At 48.2% G+C, this 26,368-nt stretch overlaps 1 protein-coding gene across 3 annotated transcripts in view; it reads left to right on the forward strand.

Moving 5' to 3' along the window:
- The window catches only part of LOC139336171 (leucine-rich repeat and fibronectin type III domain-containing protein 1-like protein), a 224,813-nt gene that overhangs the window by 120,623 nt on the left and 77,822 nt on the right, over positions 1-26,368 (forward strand). For all 3 annotated transcript variants that reach the window (XM_070970119.1, XM_070970120.1, XM_070970121.1), the window contains exon 4: positions 6,955-7,113. The gene's annotated coding sequence lies outside the window, so the exon portion shown is untranslated. The remainder of the gene's footprint in view (positions 1-6,954; positions 7,114-26,368) is intronic.

The raw sequence follows: 26,368 nt of genomic DNA on the forward strand, positions 1-26,368 counted from the left end.
GTAATTATGGGCTGTAGTCAGCTGCAGGATGACACTCAGCGTCGTGTCATTTCTTCTTCTGTCCTTTAAATCCAGGTTGATTGTCGTATCTGCTCTCTGGCGTGGCAGCAGAGGAATGTGTGTTATAAAGGCGGGGCAGCACGTCACTGACAGCTGTGTGTTTTAATTAAAAGCATCAGTTTTGTAGTTTCTGAACGGGGAGATTCTGTTTTCCTGCATCTGATGAAGCTGAAATCGATCAGGTCAGAAGTTGATCTCATTAAAGGCGGTTTTATTCACACGAGCGGTCAGAGGCAGAGAGCACGCCGGAGTCTGCAGAGGAAGACTGGGATGGCAGCAGGAAACAGTCCCACAGGCCGAGGCTGAGACAAGACGACGACACCGTCTCCGTCCACGGAAGACAAAGTCGTCCATCTTTGGGTTTGCCTTCATCTCCGGTCCAGACGTGCACACCTGGTTCAGAAGTGACACAAACTGATAACAGACATTTAAAAATATGTCATCATATCATAGAAAATATTCCAAAGATGTTAACATCTGTCATTTTGTTTGTTTGTGGACTCAGGAAACACGCTCACCGGCTCTAAAGCTCTTTAAAAGTGCAATCTGTCACGTTTCCACATAAAAATGTAAAAAACATCGAGCCCTGCGTCATAATGATGTGATTTCAAACGTTCAAACGCAGAAAAATCAGCAGTTTTATTCAAGCTGTGTTTCATTGGCTCGCCAAAGATTGGATACCTCGTTGAACATTTTGTCATTCATACAGACTCCTTCTCCCTCACTGAAAAACCCAGAATCTAACAAACATACTGTTGCTTTCACTGTTTCCACATCAGCTCGTCTGAGCTGCTGCGTCGCTGCTTTTCAAGTCAAAGGAAGTTTCCCTTCCAGCGTCAAACTGTGCGAGCATCATCGAGCGCAGTCAAGGTCAAACATCCGAGTGAAGAGACGACAAGGCAAACACACTTTGAGCAGACGTGAAGATGAAAAGATGGAGGTTGTGGCTGGCGTGCTGTAGTCTCTGGAGGAAGGCCTCGGTCCTCGCTGCTCGTCAGGACAGAGTTTCAGGCCCAGCCAGTCCTCCATGAATCAGTATGAGTCCTTTAAAACAGTCTCCTCTGGCTTTGACCTCAGCAGACTGCTCTCTGCATCACCGACCTTCAAACACACACACACGCACACACACGCACACACACACACACACGCGCACACACTTTGTGCACACCCTGTTAGAGTACCTGACACACATGTCAGTTTGTGGTGTGTGTGTGTAGCTGATACAAAGGCTGAACAAAGCTGCAGTGTACAGAGAGGAGATGATGGGGGGGGGGGGGGGGGGGGTTTGTCCCTCTCAGCTTATCTCACCACAGAGCGCTGCACCTGCTGCGGTTGCCAGGTTGCAGGCAGGTTTAGGAGCAGGCCGGAGTTGCCATGTTGGAGTGATTTTAAGCGGAGGAGGTGAGTGGATTTGGAGAGAGCACAGCGGAAAGAGTCCGTCCCACGTCAGGCTCTTCACATGTGAAGAGGTTCAGGCTGGACTGAGCTCTGAGCCGTGGAGGCAGGTGTGTCAGGATGTTTACCGGGTGCAAAGGTTAATGAAGAACAGGGACGGCTGCCAGGTTGATCCCCTCTTTTAAGGGACAGAAGTGGACAGGCTCAGTTTCTGGGGCCTGTCTGAAGCACACTGTGCTCTGACGAGGTTGCCAGTTTGGAGTGATGTTAATCCAGTGAAAGGTTGTGGTTAGAGGATCTCCTACCAGCAGAAACAGGTGCAGGCTTTAGCAGAGGTGGATATGAGTTGCCAGGTTGGAATGATTCTAAACAGCTGGTGTTTTGAGCCCGGCAGCTGGGTTGCCAGGTTTGAAGGCAGTGAGGGTTTTCCAGGAGAATGTTTTTGGTGGAAACTTTAAAAGCGGGATGGGAAGGACGTGGTTGCCTGCTGGAGAGACTGGATCCATTTCTAGATCGAGCTATAAATGTGTATTTCAGACAAAGCCGTTGACTTACAGGGATTCGTTCTCGGTCACATGACTCGACTCGTCCTCCAGAGACGTATTATAATGAGCTCTGTTTCCTGGTGTGCTTTGGACATATAATAAGCTGAGATGTGTCCACGGTGTATTTTTAAACCCGGGCTCTTCCAGGCTTTGCTCATCCAGCGCCTCGTCGCTCACCAGGGCCACAGGAGGAGGAAACCAGGCCGCCTCGTCCTCTTTGTCTTCTCCACCGTGCTCAGAATGAGTCCGTGTGAAAGAATTATGATGGCTGAAAGGTGGACGTGTGTCCATTATGGTCCACAGTGAGGGTCTTTTATAGAAACACACACTAACTTTGAAAGATTGTCCCTCAATTTGTTTCACGTCGACTGTCGTTTCATTTTAGCATGACTCAGCTTATTTTTCAGTATTTGGCAGCGTCATCATACTTCTGCTGACGGGACAGACAGTTAAAGGCAGCATTAGAGACGGACAGGGAGACGGGGGTTTGGGTTGCCAGGCTGGAGCAGGATCACCAGGTTGAGGACATCTTAATTTTGGTCTCACAGAGACATTTGTCTCAGACAGACATGAGGGGAACATTTTGCTGATGCAATGCTGAGAAACTGGTTTGGATAGTTTGACACATGGCCGACGTGAGGCCGCTCAGCTCGGGGAGCTGCTTCAGGCGTCCATGAGTCAGTGACGAGGACAAAGTTCAGAGTGAGGACGTCCGTCTCTTCAGCACAGAGCACTTTGTCTCGGGGTGAGACGTCTTTGTTTGACTAAACGTTTTTTCTTTGTAAAACTCTTTTGGAATATTTACAGAAATTTTCTCAGATCTTTGATTCGTGTCGGATTTCATCCTCGAGCTCTTTTCTCTCTGCCGTTCTGCCATCGGATGAATCAAATCTATGTTTTGCTCAAATTTACAGACTGAAGCTCAGTGATTATCATAACAGGTCTCCATGATTTGCACCCAAAATGATAGCGGAGCCATCATTAATAATTCTTCCGCTAGAGAGAGCAGAAAGAGTGTCCATGCAGGATCAGGATCAGACGGCAGGCTGCTCATTCTGATTATCATCTCAGCATCAGTGATGGACGCTTTATTCAGACATGAGGGGTTAAAGCGTTCAGCGTCGTGGTGCTGAACTGACTGAATCACAGTAACCTAAAATAAAGTAAAACACCAGCGAGTCGCTGTGGTTTGAATCCTGTAACCTTTGACCCTGACAGTATTTTGAGCCACGAGAGGAAACAACATTTTTGAGAGATTTGAGTGTTTTCTGGCTGGAGATAGAAGAGCAAGAAAGACTTCAGCTGGCAGATCGGAGAAGTGCTGCCAGGTTCGCTCGATACGCCGTTACGCCGTTTGTGTACTGATGACAGTCCTACACGGAGGTCACTGGATGCTCGATGGCGGCAACATTTTATCAGCGCGCTGTGAATTTGCCAGGTTGGCGGAGCAGACGGAGCCATCAGGTGGAGTGAGGGAGAAATAAAGAGCGCCGTCTGATTCTGGAGAAGGCAGAGAAGTAAAACTGCTTTCTGTGTTGCCACTTCAAATACGATCAGCCGCAGGAGGAGGTGATTTCCTTCAGGAGCCCGATGAAAGCAGTTACTCACAGTGAGGAGCTGCCAGGTTGGACTGGTGGAAGTTTGACCTCAGACATATTTGGAGCCATTTGAGGTAAAAAGGAGGGATATGGCAGCGAAAGAAAGGGTTGTTTGGAGCGGGAGAAGTTGTTCTTTGTTGTTGTTTTTTCAGGGAGGAGCAGGGTTACAGGCTCGTGAGAGGAAGACACATAAACAGGAGAGGGGGTGTTAGCGCTGCTGCCTGAGTTCAGGCTCTGCACGGTGAATGAGTGAATGAGTGCGATCCTGACGGGAAGCTGACGTGATCCTGACGGGATCCATGTTTGTGTCTTTTTGTGGCTCCATCAGCAGGACTTGATGACAGACGGTTGATTTAAACTGATCATGTAGATCATTAGAGCACAATATTCACCTGTGGACAGTTCAATTACAGAATGTGTTGGGGATGATTTGTCTGATTGGTGTTTGGTGTTTGCATTGGACTTCCTCGAAAGCTGAGCGTCAGTATTTGACCACCTGGTTCAGTGTAGACTGTTCACACGTGACGCCTCCCATCCTTCATATTTGACCATTCTGACCGAGAGGAGGCGTTTTCACACAGTCACTTGGTTGAACTCTGAAGATGAATGAACAAGAACAGCTTCATTGATTTGACGGACAGTTTTGTGACGTGATGATCGTCGTGGTTAGTCTGTGAGTTCCACCTTTCCTCAGTCGGCCTCTTCCTCTTCTGCTTCAGCTCCACCTCAGCTCATCCTCCTCATTACCTTTAATCAGCAGCATGCCTCCTTCCTGTCGTGGTTCTCTTCTTCCTCCTCAGTCTGAGTGCTGAACATCAGTGAAGAACTGATCCAGAGTCTGACGCTCGCTGCTGACACAGTCGATGGCTGCAGCTTGTTTCCTGCTCTCACAATCGTAGCTGCAGGAAACACCTGGATGTGACGGCGTGCGTCCTGCTTCTGGCAGGCGCCCACAGCAAACAGAAAGCTCCTGACAGCCAGGCCGACTCAGCAATTCAAATCACAAAACCGATTCCAGCTTTGCTTGAGTTTTAGAGCGGATTTCTCCTTTAATGGCCGCAGAGTCCCGAGGGACGAGTAGAAAGGGGGACAGTGGACAAAGCGGACTGTGGAGTTGCCAAGCTGGGCTGATTTGAGTTGGGGCACCAGGAGGAGGACTGCCAGCATTTTTTTTAGCTGACAGTTCCCAACCAGAAAATGTGCTTAGAAGCCCAGACAATTTCCTGCAGTCACCTATTTAGTCTTTTCCACTTCGCTCTCAGAGGATCTTTTTATAACTGTGGAAACACATTTAGGAAGTGGGCCAAACTCATCCCTCTATGTCTCTGTGGGAGACGCAGTGTGGAGTTTCTCAGCGGGGACGAAGAAAGGCTGTGAAGTTAGTGACTGAAGACACAGCGAGCGGCATTTAGAGATGAGGCGACAGACAGGAGACATGTAATACCTGACAGAGGGATGAGGAGGGAGGCGGTTCAGGTGAAACTGAAGGCGAGTTCGTGTGGACGTCGCACCATCTGTCTGTGATACTGTAACTCCCAGAGGTTTCCAGCTCGCTCTGTTCGCTCCTCACAGTCTCACCATCAGAGGTTACAGTCATGTAGAAGCTTGACAGGCGTCAGACAAGGTCAGCTTTTCACCTGCAGACTGTGCAGCCAGCAGGGAACACCTGAACGCCGAGCCGGCGAGGCTGCGCACGGCGAGGCTGCGCACGGCGAGGCTGCCGGGCGTCGCCGGCACCCCCAACAGTCCAGTCAGCTCACACACAGTTCCCTGCTTGCTTTCACGTGGTTACAGTTTGACTCAGCATCCAGAGCAGTCCAGCTGTTTGCTGTTGCACTTTGGTAGATGGCAAGAGACACATTCATAAAAGAAAGTCCAATATTGAACCATCGGAGGCTGAAATAGCCAAATTTTCAGCCCCTCATGTTGGTTAACACTTGATCCACCCTCCCCATGGTTCAGCTCAGTGGCGTCTTTCATTAGAGCGTCCCTGCCTGACGAGCTCCACTTCTTCTGTTCTAACTTTCAGTGTACAAGCTGAGATAAGTCCATCATTACGGCATCCTGAGGGCTGTTTTCTCAGGCTCCACAAAGCTCCTTCAGACCCGCAGGCAGACATTATGCGACTGTTGTCACAGCGTGAGCAGTCCTCTGTGATGGTGGGAGTCTCTGCGCTTTTTAAAGAGCAAACGTTGCATGAAAAGAAGGATGGACTCTAACATGCAGCGTGGCCTGTGAGTGGACACGAGGGCTTAAAACAGGCTGGACAGACTCATCTGAAGTCACAGCTGAATGAGTGCTTCATGGTGAATCAAAGTGTCACAGAGGAAACAGAGCTGACACCAGCGCTGTGAGGGCTCACATCCCGTCCCATCCTGCCCCCGACAGCACAACGTAAATCTCAGGTGATTCTGTCTGAAGGTGTTGATTCAGTCCTGATGTCGGAGCAGACGGTTTGTCAGAGCGCTCAGGAAATGAAAGAGAACGTGCAAACCGGAGAGAGAGTTTCTATTTCTGTCTTTTGTTTTCATTCATGTAGTTTGGAGAAAATAGTTCAGAGAGAGGAGAGAGGAGCCATCTGCTGCTAATGATGGCTGTTTCCAGGCTCTTTCCAGGCTGTGATGTGAACTTTGTGTGTTTGTCCATTTACTGCTGAAAACAAAGCATTGATTAAGCTTAATGACAGAAAATGAAGATGATGAAAATGCATAAAACTGATTAATAATGTATTTTTTTAAGTTACAAAACTCTGATTGAACCTTTTGTGTCACCTGACCAAAGAGACGATGTCCAGGTTTAACACAAAGACAAGAGCAGCGGGACACACGTGGAGCTCAAATCTGTCCAAAACAAGAAAACCCCCCATACTTGGTCCGTCCCAGTGATGTCACTGATGATGTCATCCAGTGTATAAATACAGGAAGTGTTGGGGCAGCACTTTGCCCCTTGAACACAAAACGGTTCACTTATCGAGCACAGACCAATAAACAAACAACATAACAACAGCGACGCTCAGTTACCTGTCCCGTCCTGTCCCGTCCATCAGAGGACACTGTCTCCATTGTCTCTCAGGATGTGTCTCTCAGTGGAGCACCACCTGTCAGCAGATGGAGCATGATGGCTGCAGCTGAACACTGACTGCTTCACAGGCCGCCGTCCTGCTGCTGTGTCTCACCTCTGTCTCTGTCTCTGCCACAGGGACAAACGCTGCTTCTTTTTTCCCATGATGCTTCCTGACTGTCTTTCTGTCCTCCAGTCACGTTGTTTCTTCTCTTCCCAGTGATGGACGGCGTTGCTGTTTGAAGGAACGTGTCCTCCGTCCTCTCACCGCTTGTCCTTTCTTTTGGTCTCTGCAGGGAATCGGCAGACTTTGAGGGACAGCTGGCTGAGCCAATGACGAACTCTGAGGACCTCTGCAGGGTCAAAGCTACGTGGGCGTGCATGTGAACCCGGATGAGCGCCTGCACTGTTTCATGCCCTGCGAGAAGAGGACGCCCCCCCTCCCCGTTACAGAGGTATTCTGCTGATTAACTTTTACTTTACTTTGATGATTAGATTTTGAATCTCGAGCTCTGGTTCAACAACATCCGACTCTGCTTCCTACTTTTTATTGGCTGAGCTTGTCGGTGACGAATCAGGTCTGATTGGTGGAGGTTTGGATTTACTCCCTGCAGGCATGTTCATCATCATGTTGAACATCATGTCCAATAGAAACATTTACGGGGAGTCACATAAAGTGTGCATGTGTCAAACCAACCCAGCAGCTGCAGCAGATGTGCATGAGACATTGTTGTGTTCACACACCTCGTCTGTTTCTGTCCTACTGGCTCGTGCGTGGAATGAACTAAAAGAAGTATATTTGTGATCGTCATCGTCGTCTGGTGTCACTCAGCTGTTCAGTATTTGACTCTGTCAGTCCTCGTGTGGCCGTCTCGTCTTTGTGAAGTTCCAGCAATCTTCACTTCAGCTTCGTGTGTGTGGAACGTGTGTGCTGTGATGGGATGAACTGATCAAACTCTGCTTTGCAGAGGACAAACTCCCACACTGGGATTCATTAGGAGGACTCGTTGTGGGACGTGACTGTGAGACTGCTGTTATGAAGCGTCCTCTCCACTTGGCTGGAACAGGTGTGATGGATCACTGTTGTGTTTACATAGTTGGCTGTGCTGTGCTTTAGAAGTAATGGCCAGCGGTTCATTATTTGCAGCCTGTTTGAATTGATTTCTCTGCGCCTGCAGTGCGTTGGTCATTTATTGTGTAAATGATTTTTCTCCTTTATTTCTCTGCAGTTGATTCATTAGAGCTCTGAAATGAACACACGGACATGCAAGAGGTATTGAGTCATGCAGCTTCAGCAGGTTTACATGAGGGATCCAAGAGCTTCTGTTTCATTGATCAGATAATCTGAACATCAGTGAGACGCTGCGACACGTCTGCATGACCACCTCTGTCAGTCCTGACTGTCCGCTAAAAACATCGGCCCAAAAATGAGCTTTATTCCCAGTGTGACGCCCCTTTCTCACGAGGGACGTCACACCTCTGGAATCAGTGTTAAATATGTGCCTTCGCTTCATTTTGAGCAGAAAATCAGATTAAAAGTCACTTTTAAAGGCACACAGCCATAAAACGAAGAAAACCGCTGATGTGCTCCAGCAGCTCGAGGATGACCTGATAGCTTTTACACAAACTCATAATAGAGGAAGAGAGCATTTGAAACAACTCGCAATTAGAGTGTGTGTGAGAGTGTGTGAGTGTGTGTGAGAGTGTGTGACAGTGACTTAAGCTAATGCAGCCTTAATAGCCACATTAGTTTCTTGCTCCGACTGAATCGTTTGAAGCAACTCCAATGAGAAAATAGGTCCATTAGGTCGCTGTAGATCTCATAACAGACACACACACACACACACACACACACACACACACACACACACACACACACACACACACACACACACGCGCGCACACACACAGCGGTATCTTTCCCTGCTGCCACTCCGTCTCATTGAAGACTTTTCTATCAGAGCTAATTTGCTGCTGCTGCAGTGGCTGTGGCGGTGACAGGGCTTTCCTAATGAGACGGAGTGCTCGCAGTAATGGCAGGTGTGGGCCTTGAATCAGAGTTACAGTAATGAGATGAACGGGCCTAATGGTCACAAGCAGAATACTAAGAAGTACAGATGCAGGATGAGAGCGCCAATAATGAGAGCGAAGGCCGGGGCACGAGTCGGACCAACAACAGAGCTCCAGCAGAGGAGGTGAGGGCTGAGGCTGCTGCTGCTGCCGCCGCCGCCACCATGTTTGAGTGTACTCCTGCAGGGGTTTGCCCTCCGAGTCCTCATCTGGAGGAAGGTGGGGGGGTGGATGATGAAACAAGGGACTTTAACCCAGGAGACTGCCACTCATGTCCCGAGTGAAGCCGAATGTCTGCAGACTTAACTCACATAACTTACATCATGTACCTAACAGTAAAACGTTTATCTGATCTCTATCTGATCTCTTCTAAAATCTAACCAAGAACTTTTGCCTAAAACTGATGTTGTTTCACTACGTTATCCAAGCAAAGATGAAGGTCGGCCTTCATCATCCCAGAGCGGTCATATGTGACGTTTAGAGTCACTGGCAATCGATCAAGACGTGGTGCTTTTATGTGCACATGAGGAATTCGTACTCACAGAACATTATGGGATGTCAAAGATAACATGTGTTCCACTTATATCCCCATGTTTTGTGTTTTATGTCAGCGACAGTGAGATGAAGGGACTGAAGTGAAACAGACGTGGCTTTCTGTTCATGTACAACAGAAAAGACCCAGCAGGGTGTTGATGCTTTGCAGACAGGCCTCCTCTCCCACCGCCAACGTTTTCAGGTTCAGTCTGAAAACACAGACCGGCCTGGAAGGAAGGAACTTTTCGTTCCTTTGGTGAAACACTCGATGAATACTGAGCTTCACTTGTGTTTCTGCCAGATGTCATAAATATTCCTGTGGATGCAGACGTAACGTCACTGTTGGACTTTGAAAACACTTTTGGAAATAGAGTCTGTTCCTGTCGGTGTAAACTCAAGGTCAGCAGACACATTACCGCCCTGACAGGCCTCAGCCGGGACCGAGGACACGGCCGGCCGCCGGCTCGCTGCTCAGCCTCGCCGGGTTTCTCTCTGCGCCGCTTTATAACTTTATTGATCAGCAGACAGAACAGGGCGTCTGCCGGACGCTGTGTTCCCACTGCGGTCGTTCAGCAGCAGAGGTGCCAGGAGGAGCTCTCAGCCTCCGGCCGGAGTTTTGCATTTCCCTCTAAAGCTGTGCAAAACTTTCAGTGGATTAAAAATCGTGGAAATCCCAAAGCAGGAAAGAAAAGCTGGCTGTGACACATTCTTCTTTATATCTTTATATTGAGGCCACTTCCAATACTTACCATTTCAAACCTTGTGTAATCGCTCTGTTTGTACTGGTTTCCTTGGTTTAGCTTTACGAAGTGTCAGTCAGCTGCACAGTCAGCTGTGATTGGCTGCACCTTCACATAAACCAAGCGAACGAGGCAACGTCCTTTCCATGCAGACTCTCATTGACTTTTGTCGGCTGTGGAGATGAAACGGAAGATCCTGACTGGTCAAGCGAGGTGTCAATCCAAAGGTCAGAATGCGACGGCCATCTTGAAACCAACATGTGGTCTGCGTGTACAAGTTTACTGAAGTTATAACGGAGAAACCGTGAAAGATTAGCAAGTCTGCCAGCTAGTTTGACTTTGATAAAACATCTCCCTGCATTAGTATACTGTACTCCAAGTGTCAGTAGAAGTACTGCATTGGTTGAATCGTGTAAGTAATTCTGAGTATACTAACATAACAATATAATAACAAGAAGTTATTATGCATTATGCCCCTTTAAGAGTGACATCGTATACTATTGGATGGTCACTGACTCGTATGTTTTCAAAGGAAAATCTTAATATTGTCTTTATCTACAGACAAACGTGACGCAGTAAAAGCAGATCCCCTCCGACGCGATGAGGTAGAAGTATAAAGTACCTTGAACCTGTCTGTGATGCAGTAGAAGTACGTCTGCTCGCCGCCTGTTAGCTCGTGAATGTGAGCACAGTTAGCATCGCCGTCCCTGCTCTGCAAACGTGTCGTTATTATTTAACGTCAGCAGCTTCGGTGCACTCACTGTAGATTTTCTGCTGACTCTGCATCAGACTTTGGCCACGATTTGTGTTGTAGAGTCAGGCCACAGTCTGTCAATTATATTAGCGCTTCTTCAGCAATAACACGCTTCCACTTTTGATGATGGAGTAGCAAATAAAGCGTCCCAAACGGCCTCCTCTTCCCCTCGATCCCTCGCTCCCTTTATCTGCTCCTGAGGTGACTTCCTGTCAGCAGAGGGAGGCAGCGAGGAGGGAGACAGAGGAGAGAGGCCACGATGGAGCCCAGAAGTTATTTACCATCACCGCTCTTTAGTCACCTTTTGCAGTTTTTTAGCTTTTTGGTCAGTCTGCTGGTAGAGCCTGGAGTGTGTGTCCATGAGAGACCAACAGCAGATTCAGCCTGTGGACAGTTATTGACATAATTAATGAGCACCGCCCGTCGTCCTGGGACGTCGCTGTCTGTGTTTCTATGAAAGGAAAATCAGATTTCTTCTGGAAACCACACGATGCATCTGTGATGTTCTTTACTTCTTCTCCGTCCTGCACCACCCTCCTCTGCTGGTGCTTGTCTTCAGTGTGTGTCAGGACCAGCTCGTTAATGAGTGTTTGAGTGAGTGATGGTGCTAACAGGTCTCTGCGCTCCTCCACCTTTCACTCGCAGTGTTTCCTCTGAGCCCAGGCTCGGTTCCCTCCCTACGTGCTGTTATCTGGTGCCACGGCGGCGACTGAAGCAGGTTCCACACAGCATCAGCTCTTCAGCCGTCTGTCCAATCAGTTCACAGATTTTCTTAACGACGCCTGGTTTCCCGCCAAAGTGCCAGAGCTGCTGAAAGCAGCCGTCGAGCTGCTTCTGGCCACTGCTCGCTGCCAGTTGGCCTCCTTGTTTTCCAGTTAGTTGAACGAGAGGTCGTCTGTGTTTGGGTTTTGTGAGCAGCTCGCCCAGAAGTGAAGCCATGAATGTGCTTCATCTTCATCTTCCTCCCAGTGAAAGAACATTTTAAATGTAATTATTATTTTTGAGAATTTGTATTAGTGCCAGCAGTGATTATACTTCTAAAGGTAGATTTATGTGTGTGTGTGTGTGTGTGTGTGTGTGTGTGTGTGTGTGTGTGTGTGTGTGTGTACACACACATGTCTGTGTTTTAGCGATAGAAGAAACACTTCTGTTGCCAGAATTCATTTTCTTGGCTTTTCTTTATCATCTGCTCAGCAGCAGTGCACAGACTCCCGTAAACACACACACACACACACGCACGCACACACACACACACACACACACACACACACACGTTGTACTGTATTGACCGTTCTCCAGCAGTCTGAAGGACATTGCGTGTCTTTTTCATCATGTATGTGTGTTTCATCATCTGAATGAGCAGAAATGCTCAGAGTGAGCAGAGTTACAGAGTGAAGTGTCAGACTGCACACACTGAGCAAACACACACCAACACACACTGAGCAAACACACACCAACACACACTGAGCAAACACACACCAACACACACAGCGAACAGTCTTATTAGCTGCGTAACTTAGCTACAGCTACTGTGCTATTAAAGTTATAGGTTATATATTCTATACAGCTCATATTAATCCACATTATACACATGTATGATAACATTCTGCATTATTTACTTTGTGCTGTACAGTTCCTCCCAAACACGCGTCTTTTTGAAATCAATCATCCTGCAAACCTCAGATTATGTTCATGGTGAGATTATAATAAAAGGGACCCTTGACTGCAGGTGAGTGACAGGCGGTCTGGAAGTGAGACACCCCCAGCCCGGGTCAGCCTCCCGGTCTGCAGCCGCCTCCTCGGCTCGCTCGCTCGTCACACAGAGCTGCAGCTGCTCGGCATCACTGGATCTGTATGCTGTGAGCAAACCTCTGAGAAGTGAGATCTAACGCGGGATTTCAGCCTTAATCCTCTAAATTAGCAGGGATAACTTAATAATTGCAGAAACCTCGTCGTCTTGTGGCTCTCTCCCGCTGCTCGTCGGTTCTGCGGCGGCAGGACGTGTGCTGAAACGTCAGAGCAGTTTCTCAGTCTTCACCTGAGCTGAGACGACTTCCACAGCCGACTGTGGGGCAGTAACAGCAGCTGATCTGCTGCTTGGCCCCCCTGAGGAGGCCCAGGGTCCCTGTGAGGCAGCACGGTGGACGTGATGTCACGCTTCACTCCTGAATGATCAGGTAACGCGCTTCGTCTAAACCCGATGAGATGTCAGACGATCTCGGGTTATTTTAGGGAAGCTTGCATCTGCGATCAGCCTGTTTTTCATGGCTTTGTGGTCATTTCAGTGCACAGTGAGACCAACCTCCATGCACTCTCACATTTAGTTTTCTACATTAAAGATAGAGGAGCTGGTTTCCAGTGCAGCATGCTTCTTTAAATCTTGTGAAGGATGGCATCAGCTCCAGACTGCTCAGGGACTGTGCAGGTCAGCTGAGCACATCTTCATCTTCTGGAGAGAGTCCCAGCCCTGTGGAGGACTTCCTGCGTGGCTCCACAGAGAGCCCAGCCGGAGAGGACCACACTGAACCACCTCCATCACCTGGAGAGCAGCGAGCCGGACCTCCTGCAGGCAGCATATCGACCAGGCGTCAGTGTGGAGGACGCAGTGATGCACCTGCTCCATCCATCTCTTTCTCACCTGGAGAACAGTGGGAGCGCGGTGAGGGTCATGTTTTTTTGACTTCTCAGTGCTTTCAACACCATCCAACCGTCGCTGCTCAGGGGGAAGCTGGAGGAGAGTGGCAGTATTTTTTTTAGATTTTATCTAAACGGTGCAACAGTACAAACACTGTGTTTATTGTCCATGTTGGACACAGTATTTGTACATAATGTACATCCTGTATCCTCCTCATCTTCACTTTGTTTTTTGTAATACCTGCTGGCTGGAACGACTTCATTTCTTATCTTATCTTATCTTATCTTATCTTATCTTATCTTATCTTATCTTATCTTATCTTATCTTATCTTATCTTATCTTATCTTATCTTATCTTATCTTATCTTATCTTATCTTATCTGACCTGAGACAAAGATAAAGATGTTTTCTAACTTCAGTAAAACAGTCAAAGGTTCTTTCTTTATTCTCAGACGTGTTTTATCTTCGGTGGCTCTTCTACCTTCGGCCTGTTGGTTCGAGGCCCTGCTGCTTGCGTTTGTTAATAAGCTGCAGTCAGACACTCAGTCTGCCATTGTGCCCTGAACAGACCCTCAGTTCTGCCTCCCCTCCTTCATTTCTGCCTCTGTGTGATGGCTCTTGATGAACGAGTGGAATTTTCTGGCCATTGTGCTGCAGACAGCTCGGCTGTGCTCGTGCACGGCTCGACATTTGTAATGTAACTCGGCGGATATGAGCCCGTGGTGGCATTATGCTTTAGTGGACGTACAATGACAGGCGTAATTTGCCATGGTGGGATTTGATTTCCACAGTGATCACAGAAATATTGTTGAACAGCTTAATTAGTTTCTTTCAGCTCGGCGCTGTGGACGGCGGTCCACTGATAACAGAGCTGCTGATCCACAGGACTGGACTGTCATTTTTCCATTTCTGTTTCTTGGTTTATCAGAACAGAGAGAAGACTGACAGACATGAAATACGAGAGCAGGTCAGATTAAAACCCACTTGAATTCAATCAACAGAAAGAAGAAGACATGGCTGCAAGCCACAATTTAACACAAAGAAGGTAGAGAGCAAGACAGATGACACGCTGTGAGACACCTTGATAAAGACAGGAAGCACCTGTCTCCCTGGACAGGTGAATACCCCCCTGAGCACGTGCAGCAGACCCACAGGACATACATCATTATTACACCTGCAGGATCAGGCTCTTCTCTTTGTGCTGTGGACAGAACAAAAGCATCTTTGCTCAATGTTTCATGATCTGCTGGGAAAAAGAAAGCTCCAGAACGTCCTGCAGGGCTCGTGATGACAGAGGAAAAGGACCAAACGTGAGGAGACATCAGACGCAGGTGTGCCGGACGCTGCAGGCTTTGATACGCTGAGTGTCCAGCAGACAGTGTCGTCAACGCTGGCGTGTGAAGTGAGACGACCTTCTGAGGAAGCTAGCATCAGTCTTTCCTGTGCAGCTTCCAGGACGCAGGCGTTGTTTTCCTCCCGGGCTGAAGGTGGTGAAAAACCTCCTTCATTCCTCCAGCAGTCAGGAAACAACGCTGGGGGGGACGTCCTCCTCTGCAGGCTGCTGACTTCACATGCAGATGTGGGGACATGTGGACAGTTTGACTGTAATCACACCTCTGAGCGTCCAACAGGCCCGTTTAATGGTCACGTGCGTATTATTCATTTCATAATGAACCCATAACCCCTCACTCATCGTCCAAGGGGACCAGGATCCAAGGGGACGCTGGACTGAAGGAGCGTTTGATTTCAATGAGTCACAAATGGACTGCTGTGATCCTCTAAAGCAGATTCCCCACACCTCGTCCCTCCAGGTTTGCTGAATAACTGGTTTCCATTCCTCTTATTGGTTTGACTGGAGCTCACCTACTCAGCATTAATGGAGAGATAAAGATGGCCGCCACACAGCACAGGAGCACTTTCTCTCCCGCCTGCACTCCCGTGTTCCTTCTCTTTTCCATTCTGGACTGCCTGTCCTTCGTCCTCCTCCTCATCCTCTCCCTCACAGGGCTTAAATAGTCGCAGAAGGAGAGAGCCGATAAGGCTGAGGCCTTGTAAGCCCCCGTATCTCCCCGGACAGGCAGGATTTCCTCGCTCTTGTTGGGGGACGCTGGTGTTCAGTCTCCACACCGCAAGTTGTCGCTCCAGGGAGAAACCAGTAAAGCTCCACCAGTAGCTCCCAGTAAACTTCCCCAAGCTCCTCTCACACACACACACACACACACACACACACACACACACACACACACACACACACACACACACACACACACGTATGCAGTGCTTGTCATTATATGTGTCTTCTCCATCTGAGCTAATAGTCTGCTCCTATTGGTTAAAACCTTTGCAGTGTGTAATCCTCAGGGACCTATCAGAGCTCGGCGCCGCCTGGGGAGCGCTGGGCTGAGTATACTGATGCACTGTGGGTAGTCCGCTGGGAACTTCCTTTTTCTTGTGGTGGGTGAAAATAAGGTGTGTGCGTGTGCGTGTGCGTGTGCGCGTGCGTGTGCGTGTGTGTGTGTGTGTGTGTGAGAGAGTGTGTGTCACAGGACACTGCGGAGACAAACACACTCTTTGTGGTCAAGCTGCAGCTGTTTCTCAGTGTGTGTGTGGATGCAGGGTAGGTGAGCAGAGAGACAGACAGGTGACAGAACAGGTAAGCAGGTGCAAAGACAGGAAGGAAGGGAGGAAGAGAAGTAGGTCGGTACGAGGAAGACGAGTGGGCAGCCAGAAATAAAGAGGCTGTCCTCTGAAGAGAAAGGGGTAAAGATCCCAGAATGTTTTGTTCGCTGCTGATGTCGGGATGCTAACGTTAGCATCGCTAACATGCTATCATCCGTGACGAGACTCAAATCAGCCTTTTAAAATCTGGGTATGTTAGTGATGGACCTTAAATAAAGATCAGGGCGTTAGCATCGTTAGCAAGGTGCTAAAGTGGTGTATGTGGGCGGAGCACCACAGGTTAAATCTAACCTCTGTTCTTGCTCTGGGCTGAAGCTGTTGACCTGTTTCTCTGCAGGTAACGCTCACCTCACTGAACTCCATCCAGAGTTAAAACAGGTAACGAGGAGGTAACGAGGTAAAGAGGAGACGAGACTGTTGCTTCAGCTGCCAGCAGACTCTGGATTCAGATCACTCTGAACAATGACGTATGCAGCTGCTTTAGTAAACATCTAAAGGTGCTGCTTCCTCACAGGCCCCATTACTACATCTACTGAGAGGAGCCTCAGATCACTCCAGAATCAGCACCTCAGGACTCTGAACGCGTTTCTCTGAGTCGCGTCGTCAAAGTTTCTTTAATCTTACTGTGTGTCATCTTCGACTGACTGAACCTCTGAAGAGGCAGAGCTGCAGCCAGAAACATCTTACCTGGCTTCAAAGCACCACATCGGCGTGATCGTGAGGAAAAAAACAAAGAAATGGAAGAATTTAACTAACCTCTGAATGCATTTATGGAGTGTTTATTTTGTGAATGTTTATTAGCTTAGCAGCTCATTAGCGAACGCTGTCCCAAAATGACCAGTTAAACAGTTAAAACGACTTCACGTCATGAAGCACTGAGCTCTCATTATCTCACACAAACAATACATTAAAGGCTCCACACAGCTGTGACATAGTATAAACTAACTCCAGAGTCATAACTCTGGTGCCACCCGGTGGTCAGATTCAGGATGACACGCTGAGCACGCCGCCGTGCTCCTCAGTGACGTGAGGACAGATAGTGGGAACGCAGGAAACAGAAGGCGATCACCATGTGGGGGCTGAGCGACTGATCGATGGTCAAGGTGGTGTTTGTCACCTGAAATCACGCCGCGCGTCCAGCCTCGTCTCACTGTGCGTCCAGCCTCGTCTCACTGCACGTCCAGCCTCGTCTCACTGCACGTCCAGCCTCGTCTCGCTGTGCGTCCAGCCTCGTCTCGCTGTGCGTCCAGCCTCATCTCGCCGTCTTGTCCAGCCTCGTCTCGCTGTGCGTCCAGCCTCGTCTCGCCGTGCGTCCAGCCTCATCTCGCCGTCTCGGCTGATCTTGTGTGGTTACAGCAGGACGGATATTCACAGGCTGAACATGTAAATGTGACTAACAGCGCTCGTGTGGGCTCTGACGTGTGGTGATGTTGATTACAGCGTCCCACCACTTCCATCTCTCCAAATTTGTCACTGCTTGACGATGAGTCCCCCACACCTATCCATCCCTCCGCCCTCCACCTCATCCATCTGTTTCTCCTCTCTGTCGGATTCACTCTGGGTGAAGACGCAGCGCGAGGCGGCCGCGTTGTCGGCGTGATCTCTGATTGCTGCCTCCCACCACTTTTGTCAGTCACAATTCATCATTTTAAACATTCCTCTGCCTCCGTCCGTCCGTCTCTCTGTGCCTTTATTTGTTTATTTATCAAGCGGAAGATGAGATTGGAGGAAGAGCTGATGTCGGTTTGATGCCGATTGCAGCGTCTCCGTCAGTCATAGTTTATCATCTCCTGCCCCCCCCTCCACCCCCACTCTTTGTCTGTCTCATGCTGATGTAGTGAGAGGAGGATGTGATAAGAGAATTAGCTTCTGCTGATGTAATCTGCTGATATTGATGCAACATCCCACCACTTCTGTCCAGCAGAACTGGGTATTAGTTGATGACACGCCAGCCCACTCCTCTCTTTCCTTCTGCATCTGTGTCTCTGGAAGAGAGCGTGGAGCATAGATACTGTTGTACTGTTAACAGAAATAGAAATCAATAAAGACAAATATGAACGGTGTGCTGAAACATCGTTTGAATTCGATGTGGAATCTGTATCGAAAAGCATCTAAAAGAAGAAAAACATGCAGATTTTGATGGATGTTTGTGTTTCATTTGGCATTTTTTTGTTTGTCTTTGCCCTCCAAAGCGAGTGTTTAATGATGTGACGATCCCTTCTGAACTATTTACAAAGAATATCTGACCTCTAACGTACGTGAACTTTGAACACAACCTTATAAATTGTCCAGTGGCTTATTTGTGCGTCCTGCAGACGTGGAGCAGCGTCATCGTTCAGCTGGAGTCGTGTGGCTGGGTCACCCACCAAAGTCCAGTTTTCACCTTCCCTTTAGCTCCGGTTTGGTCTCCACCAAGTCGTTGCACTTTCTTCGTCTCTGTGTCTGTAGCCTCACAGTTAGCATCAACACAGGTCACATGACCGTCACAAAGAGCCAAGTGCATCATCAGGCTACCTCCCTGCAGCCTCGCTATCACCATAACTGCTTTCTCTTCCAAGCTGAAGACCATCCTGTTTCCCTTTTCATTCATTTTCTCTTAAATCAAACTCATTTCTCGGCTTTTCCTTGTTTGCTTTCATCGTTCCATCATTTGTTTCTCGTGCTTTGAACTCATAAGTAAATTTATCTTGCTTTGCCAAAAGTGTTCAGATGTAGCAATGAATCAAACTAAATGAAGACTTGCAGCGAGCCGGCGTCCCTCCGAAATATTACAGTCACCCTTGTGAATATGCAAACAAACAGAAGTCGTAATTAATCAGACTTTCATTAAAAAACTTTATTTATTAGAAGTTAATTTCTCATTTCTTTATTACCTTTTTATTGTCTCAGGATTCTGTAATGTGTGGGTCTGCCAACCACAAACCCACTTCTAAAAGCTCCGTTCAAGACTTAAAGAGCGCTCAGTGCTGCGTAAAGATATTTTAGAAATATTTTAGAATTAACCCTCGAGGAGGCGAAGGAAGCCAGCGAGGTCCATTTTCTGAGATGTACTCTAAACGCTGCCTCACCTCCGGGCAGCAGGACCGACAGCACTCAGCGTCCTGATGGTGGAAGCACTTCACTGCAGCTGTAAATGAGGCTAAATGAACACGGTAAAGCTTCCACAGACAGCTTTACCTCCTCAGACTCGTCCTATATCCAATAATTCTGACCCTGATGCAGAAGAAAGAGTCATCAGCTGTAACGGTTTCGAGTGGCGTTCAGCAGCCGTTGGTTCGTTCTGCTGTCTCGCTGGAGATCATTAGATTCTGATCAAAGTGTGTTTTTGTCTGTTCTGTGTTTCAGCGTATGATCTTTTTTTTCATCATCACTGATCATGCGAGCTTCTGCTGGAGCAGGAAGCTGCGTTATGTCCTAAACTCCGTATTAATAGCTGTCAGAGAGGCTCCTTCATCGCTTTTGGCTCGAAGAGGAGCATGAAACGATGAAGACGCAGACGCTTCGCTCTCACATCGTGTCCTCTGTGTGAACGCTGAACACACATGAACACACACACATTCCGCATGTAGATCATGCTCACGCACACGCACACACACGGCCGGCCATCTGTTGATCCACGGTAGATGGGCCTGCTGGTGGGCCTGCCTCCTCGCTCTCAGCCTGCCATGTGCCAGAGTCTCGGGGCCGAGCGTGACGAGGTGTCAAAGTGTTTCGCTCCGCCTGCCAAGTATCTCTGTCTCCCTCTCTCCCTTCACCTCCGTCCACCTCCTTCATCCATTACGCCTGTTCTGCATGTCACTCCTCCTGTTCGTCTCCCTCCCACCTGACGAAACCATCTCATCTAAACTGAGGCGTTTTTATGGTAACGGAGGCAGAACTACCACGACACTACCACCAGCCAATCAGCACCAAGGCACACACCACATACACACATTCAACTCTCTTTACACACTGGTTAACTCGCCTCGCTGTGGAGGGAATCACAATAAGTATTGACTTATTTCACATCATCTCTTAGAGTCAATTAGTCTCCCAAGATGCAGTGAGAGATGCAAAATGATGCGTTTAAATGAAGCCACAGAGGGCCGAACCTAAAGGGGACTGTCAGGTGACCAAAGAAAGTAAATACAGACGAGCACACGGCTCAGCTCACAGGTGAAACTCTGTTCTGCTAATACGGTCACCTTAAAGTATGACTTACCTGCAGGTGAGAAGACCTGAACCCCCTCTAACCAGGGCTGCCCGCTCTCCATTAACGAGCTCACCAGGTAACTTCAGATGCCTCCGTGCAGCTCGCTCTCCACCACCATGACCGAAGGCTTTAAACAGCAGTCAGACACGACCGCTCGCCTCCATTCAGCCGGTCTGTGTCCTCTTTTTATACGTACTGTCTGATCGTCAGCCTGAAAATTGAGAAGTTCATGAGCAAAGGCTGCTTCGCTGGAATATTTGTGTATGTCAGTAAAGAACTAAAGTGTGTGTTTGGTGTGATGAAGAAGGAGGATGTTCATAAAACAGCAGCAGTAGTGAGAAAGCATTTGAAAGCTTCACGGCAGATTGTTGTGTCTGCAGGGAGCTGCATGTCGAGTGGACTTTTATACCGTCGAGTCCGGTCAGCCGTGATCTGCATGTGGGCCAGCTGACAACACGCACACACACGCACACACATGCACACACACACACTTTCAGGCCACATTTTCTGATGGTGTTTGGCTCCTCGCTGCGTCTCTGTAACTCAGCCTCCCGGCTCGTCCAATGGAAATCACTCTGGGATGAAAATTAAACAAAATGCAACAGAAAACGTTTCTGATGTCTTGAACTGTGTGAAGCAGCAAACTTATCAGGAATAATAAAATAATCGTCTTCAGCGTTCACACATTTTAATCCACAGGGAAAATAAAAAGGGGAAAAAGGAAAAGATGGAAAATCAAAGCAAAGAAATAAAGTTATCCTATGGAGGTTTGCACACACACACACACATGCACACACACGCACACACACACACACACACACACACACACCCACACCCTCTCACTGTCCATCCTCTGCTGAATTCAGCCCAGTTTTCCAGCCACTCTGTGTGTGTTTGCTTATTTTGGTAAACACAGCGTGAGTGTGTACATGTGCATGTGAGAGACTGTGTGTGTGTGTGTGTGTGTGTGTGTGTGTGTGTGTGTGTGTGTGTGTGTGTGTGTGTGTGTGTGTGTGTGTGTGAGAGTGTGTGTGAGAGAGTGCGTGTGTGAGTATGTGAGTGTGTGTGAGGGCACCATCTGTTAAAAGATTGAGTGGAACAGACCAGTATTATTCCCACAATCCCTCCCCTGCTGTCCCCTCTCTCTGCCACCCTTTACTCTCTCTTTCATCATCCCTGCATCCATCCGTTCATCCATCCATTCCTACATCCACCCCTGCATCCATCTATCCATCCATCCACCCCTGCATCCATCCTTTTATCCATCCCTGCTTCTATACATCCATCTGTCCGTCCCTGCATCCATCCATCCATCCATCCATCCATCCATCCATCCATCCATCCTGTCTTCATCCTCCTCTCTGCAGCGTTGTCCAGTCAATCAAACTGTGATGTAAATGCCGGCGTCATCAGCGTATCGTCGCATGTTTTTGCTCAGTGTGTTACACGACACCCTCGCATTGCTTGACTTGTTGTTTGGATTGAAGTTGATAATTCAGTGGAAACGTATTTATTCCTGCTGTCCATGCAGCGTCGGGCTGACGTGCTGTCAGACTCTTTCGTCTGTGATGCAACGTTTTCTCAGATTTAACCGAGTCAAACGTTTACGAAGGACCAGCAGCTCATTTGACAGCCGGAGCATTGTGCTTGTTTTAGAGTTGGACTTCCTCATTCAAACATGTGTTTATGCTCTCTCTGTGTCTCTGAGCCTTTAAAGATGCTTTCTGTGTTAGTGTGTTCGTTCCTGCACTTCCTTGATTCACTCTGTTTCTATCATGAACTCGTCAGACGTGAAAGCCCGCTGACATGGTAACCTTTGTCTCCATGCAAGACAGAAGACAAACAAATGTGCTGCCAGTGCAGAGTGAAGAGGAGGAGACATCGCAGAGGATGAAGGCTTTAAGATGAGTCTTCAGTGGATCAGACAGTGACAGAGCGAGGTCAGATTTGACTTTCACAAACACTCGGATCTGTCAGCGTTTGGCCGTCGCCTGTCCGGACCAGAGGTGGAGGTCACCTGTTGAAGGCGGGTTCAGTGTTTGTAGAAGAAGCTCATTGGTTGTTTTGGAGGGACTTCAATGTTGAACACTGAGCACTGGTTTTAAAAGACTCTTAACAAAGTTTCAGCAAACATTCAGTGACAATTTTATGGTGGAAATTCTGTTTTTCATGAACGATTGGATGAGGGCTGCAACGGTTTACTTCAAAGCATTTTTTCTCCCCATCTCTATTATTTGTTGGTAGGAAAAAACATATTCTTATTTTCAGTGCAAACAGAACATAAGCAGAGCGGCGCCGACTCGACCTCGACATCATTTTATGCTTCAAATCAAATCCAATCACTGGTTTGTTGTAGAATATTAACATTTGGACACAGAACGTCTCCAATTATTGACATCAGAGCAGCTTCACAGTTGTTTTTATGCTGAATCCCACGATCATTATTACAGCTGAAGGGTTATTTCTTAATTAGCGCTCCCACTCGAGTCAGGAGTGAATTTTAATGTGTAATGATGGGATTGACCTCTGACCCCGCAGACACATCCAGCAGCAGCGTCTCAGTTACCTGGTGTTCAGTGCTCTGCCGTGAGCGTCACACGCTTGCAGAGTTGACTCTACGGTTTGGGTTTTGTCCTCTCAGGTGAAGACGACGCCCCCCGCAGCCTCTATGGCTCCCTGTGAGGGTCACAAACTGGAGTCAGTGGTGATCACGCTTCACTCTGCAGAGCTCAGAGCAGAAGATGCAGCAGAGAGCAGGTGGTGGATTAGTGGATTTTTGTCCGAAATAACAAAAAAACCTGCTCGTCCTTGTCTCACTGTCATTCTCTCTCTCTCTCTCTCTCTCTCTCTCTCTCTCTCTCTCTCTCTCTCTCTCTCTCTCTCTCTCTCTCTCCTTCTCTCCCCCTCTCTGGCTGTTCCCCGCCGGCTCTCCACCCTCCCCCTCCACCTCCCTGCCTTTATCTCCTCCTGTTGTTCCCTCACATCTCTCCTTGTCTCTGTGGTGTTTTCTGTTTCTGAAATTAATGTCCACATGAATATATCAGCCCATGAATGTGTCCCTTCGCCTCTGATTGGCCGTCCTTCCTCTTCTTTCTGCCACCCACCTCTTTTCTTTCTTTCTTTCTTTCTTTCTTTCTTTCTTTCTTTCTTTCTTTCTTTCTTTCTTTCTTTCTTTCTTTCTTTCTTTCTCCATCATGTCCCTCGGGTCTTACTTTATGTTGCTCTGTTTCTATTTTCTGCTTGTCATTATCTCTCTCTGTCCTCTGAACATGTCTCTCTCTTTGTCTCGTCTTGTTTTCTGTGGACGGATCTGCTTGTGCTGCAGATGTTTGGTGTTTTTAGTCGTCTTATTAAAGGATATCTGTCCTCTGTAATATTTCGTTGCCTGTTATCAGTGACAGTAGGTGCACAGATTTATTTTCCTGGTGACTGCTGTATTATTGACACGGCTACATCTAATCTAACACCGGCAGACTCCCCTCCTCGCCCAGGGGATTGTGGGTATTTGATTTGGGCTCTGTCTCCATCTAAGCTCCCGCGGGAAAGAGAATTGCAAAGAAGGAACGCCATGCTGCTTCCAATACCCTCGGCATGCTGGGAAGTTCAGGCTTCCCTCTGGCTCTTGAGAGATTCAGGTGGTGAGGGGACCAGCGAGGGGCTTCAGTTTGTTGATAACAGCTTCAGGATTCGCCGGGATCAGAGACGGTTAAATATTCTGTGTGGTGGAAAAGATGCGCGTTGTGGTGGAGGCTGTGGAAGCTGAATATCTGATGAGATTTCCTGTGAAATGAAAACATTTGAAACGTTTTCTTCCTCCTCTGCCTTCAGTCAGCCGTCCTGCTTCCACCTGAGACTCCATGCTAACTGCTGTCTCTTACTGTCTGTCTGCGCTGGGACGGCTGCTGGCGTCTTACAGCAAAGCATTATGGGATCAGAAACAAGAGAAAGATGGGAGTCGCTCCACCCCTGAGGAGTGTCTGAGCACCGAAAGCATGATGGGAGGACAGGGAGGAAGGAACAACGAGAGCGAGGAGACAAGCTGAAGATGAGAAGGAAGAAACCACAGAAGAAGAGACGAGAAGAAAGGAAGGAGGACGGGAGAGGAGACAACTGGCCTGAGAGCCAGAGAGGTGGAGGAGAGGGTGGAGGTAAACACGACGACAAGAGAGGTGGAGGAGAGGGCGGAGGGAAACACGATGACGAGAGACAAGAGAGGCGGAGGTAAAGACAAGAGAGGACAGAGGACACGGATCAATAAAGTCAGTCTGATACTGGAAACTTCTTCAGTGATCTGTGGAGTCTGAGGACAGCAGGACACACACACACACACACAGTATCATAACACACACACACACACACACACACAGTATCATAACACACACACACACAGTATCATAACACACACACACACAAAGTATCATAACACACACACACAGTATCATAACACACACACAGTATCATAACACACACACACACACACACAGAGTATCAAAACACACATGCGCAGTTTCATAATACACACACACACACATATAGAGTATCATGATGCACACACAGTGTCATCACACACACTCTCACAGTAAATATGTGTGTTTTCACTCGTGCACGCCCAAAGGCAGGTACACATCTGAATAATCTCCCTGACACACACACACACACACACACACACACACACACACACACACACACACACACACACACACACACACACACAGGCTGATCCCTCCATGTCTTCACGTCTCCTCAGCACAGAGAGGAGTCTGATCCTGATTATCCTCCTCCTCCCTCCCTCCTCCACGAGGAGCGCTTATTTCTCCACCTGCTACACCGAGCCAAGAAAAATCCCAAACACCCCTCCCTGCCTGGAGGAGGAGGGGGAGGAGGGGGAGGAGGGGGGAGGGAGGCTGCTGAGAACACCAGACCTGGTTCTGGTGTCTGTGTTTGTTTGTCTGGGTGATATTTTGCTGGTCTGGAGGCTCATTACAATCCAGCAGGAAGCAACGTGAGAGTCAGACGAGCAGTTTAAGTTAAACCAGTCATTTGGCAGAGAAGGAAAAGGTGATTATTAAAATTACACCCCAAACTGCCCGTCAGACATGTAGATTACTGCAGCTACAGCACTTCCTGTACTTAGCAGACTTGAGCTCACACGTCTGTTGGTCTTCACACGCGTGGCCTTCAGCTTTAAGGTTCATTTCAGTCCTAACAAACTATTTCTCCTTTGAGGCTCACCATGTTTCACCATCCTTTGGTGATGTTTGGACACGGCGGTCCTGGACAGACCTCTCCAGGCTACGCTAGCATAACACACAGATCTCTGACCAAACTGCTGAGGTGCATTGTGGGTAAGAAACAGAACTCCAGAGGAGATTTTCTCCTTCAGCTCTTCTGCTTTCATTTCTAACCGTCCAAAAGGAAGAAAGCCAGAGTGTTTTATATTTCATGGACAAAGTGTCCACAATGGTGACATTCGTCTGGACGTTGCCTCGTCCTTCACGGACTCTCTGTCGGCTGTGTGAAGGCATCGTTTGCTGACATGGCAGCCATGATGACTGTCTGTAAGCTGTGACGTGGTTGATTACCTGCTTTCATCCTGCAGGGAACGTTTCTCCACACGTTCATCGACAGCATGAAGACCATCGTCTGTCTCCTTTAGGGTGGAATCAAAGAATAAAAGCAAGTGTGAAGACGACCGCTGTCAGGTCCTGGACGAGTCAATGCTTGTGTCCTCTCATCAGATCCTGTATGTCCCCGCTCTAATGGACAGAACAGTCACGCTCAGATGAGGATGAGGATGGTGGCAGTCGGTGAAGCTCTCTCACATGTCGTTCTTAATGTGCTGAGCTTCATTGGCTGAGATGTGGACGACTGACGCTCTGCGGTGACCCTCTGAAATCATTTACCCATAAGGGTCAATTACCGATCTATTACTCACTGATTATCTCTTCAGCCTCTTGTCGTATCGATCAGGATCAATACCTTCACTGCTAATCTACTCCAGCCCCCCTCAGGGCGTCTAATGCAGTCCGCGTCGTTACTCATGTCCACGCCTCTGCTTTTCAAAATCAATTGATCAGCTGATTGATTCCTGACTCAGGAGGACTTGT

Source organism: Chaetodon trifascialis, chromosome 9 (genome assembly GCF_039877785.1).
Source record: "Chaetodon trifascialis isolate fChaTrf1 chromosome 9, fChaTrf1.hap1, whole genome shotgun sequence".
NCBI lineage: Eukaryota > Metazoa > Chordata > Actinopteri > Chaetodontiformes > Chaetodontidae > Chaetodon > Chaetodon trifascialis.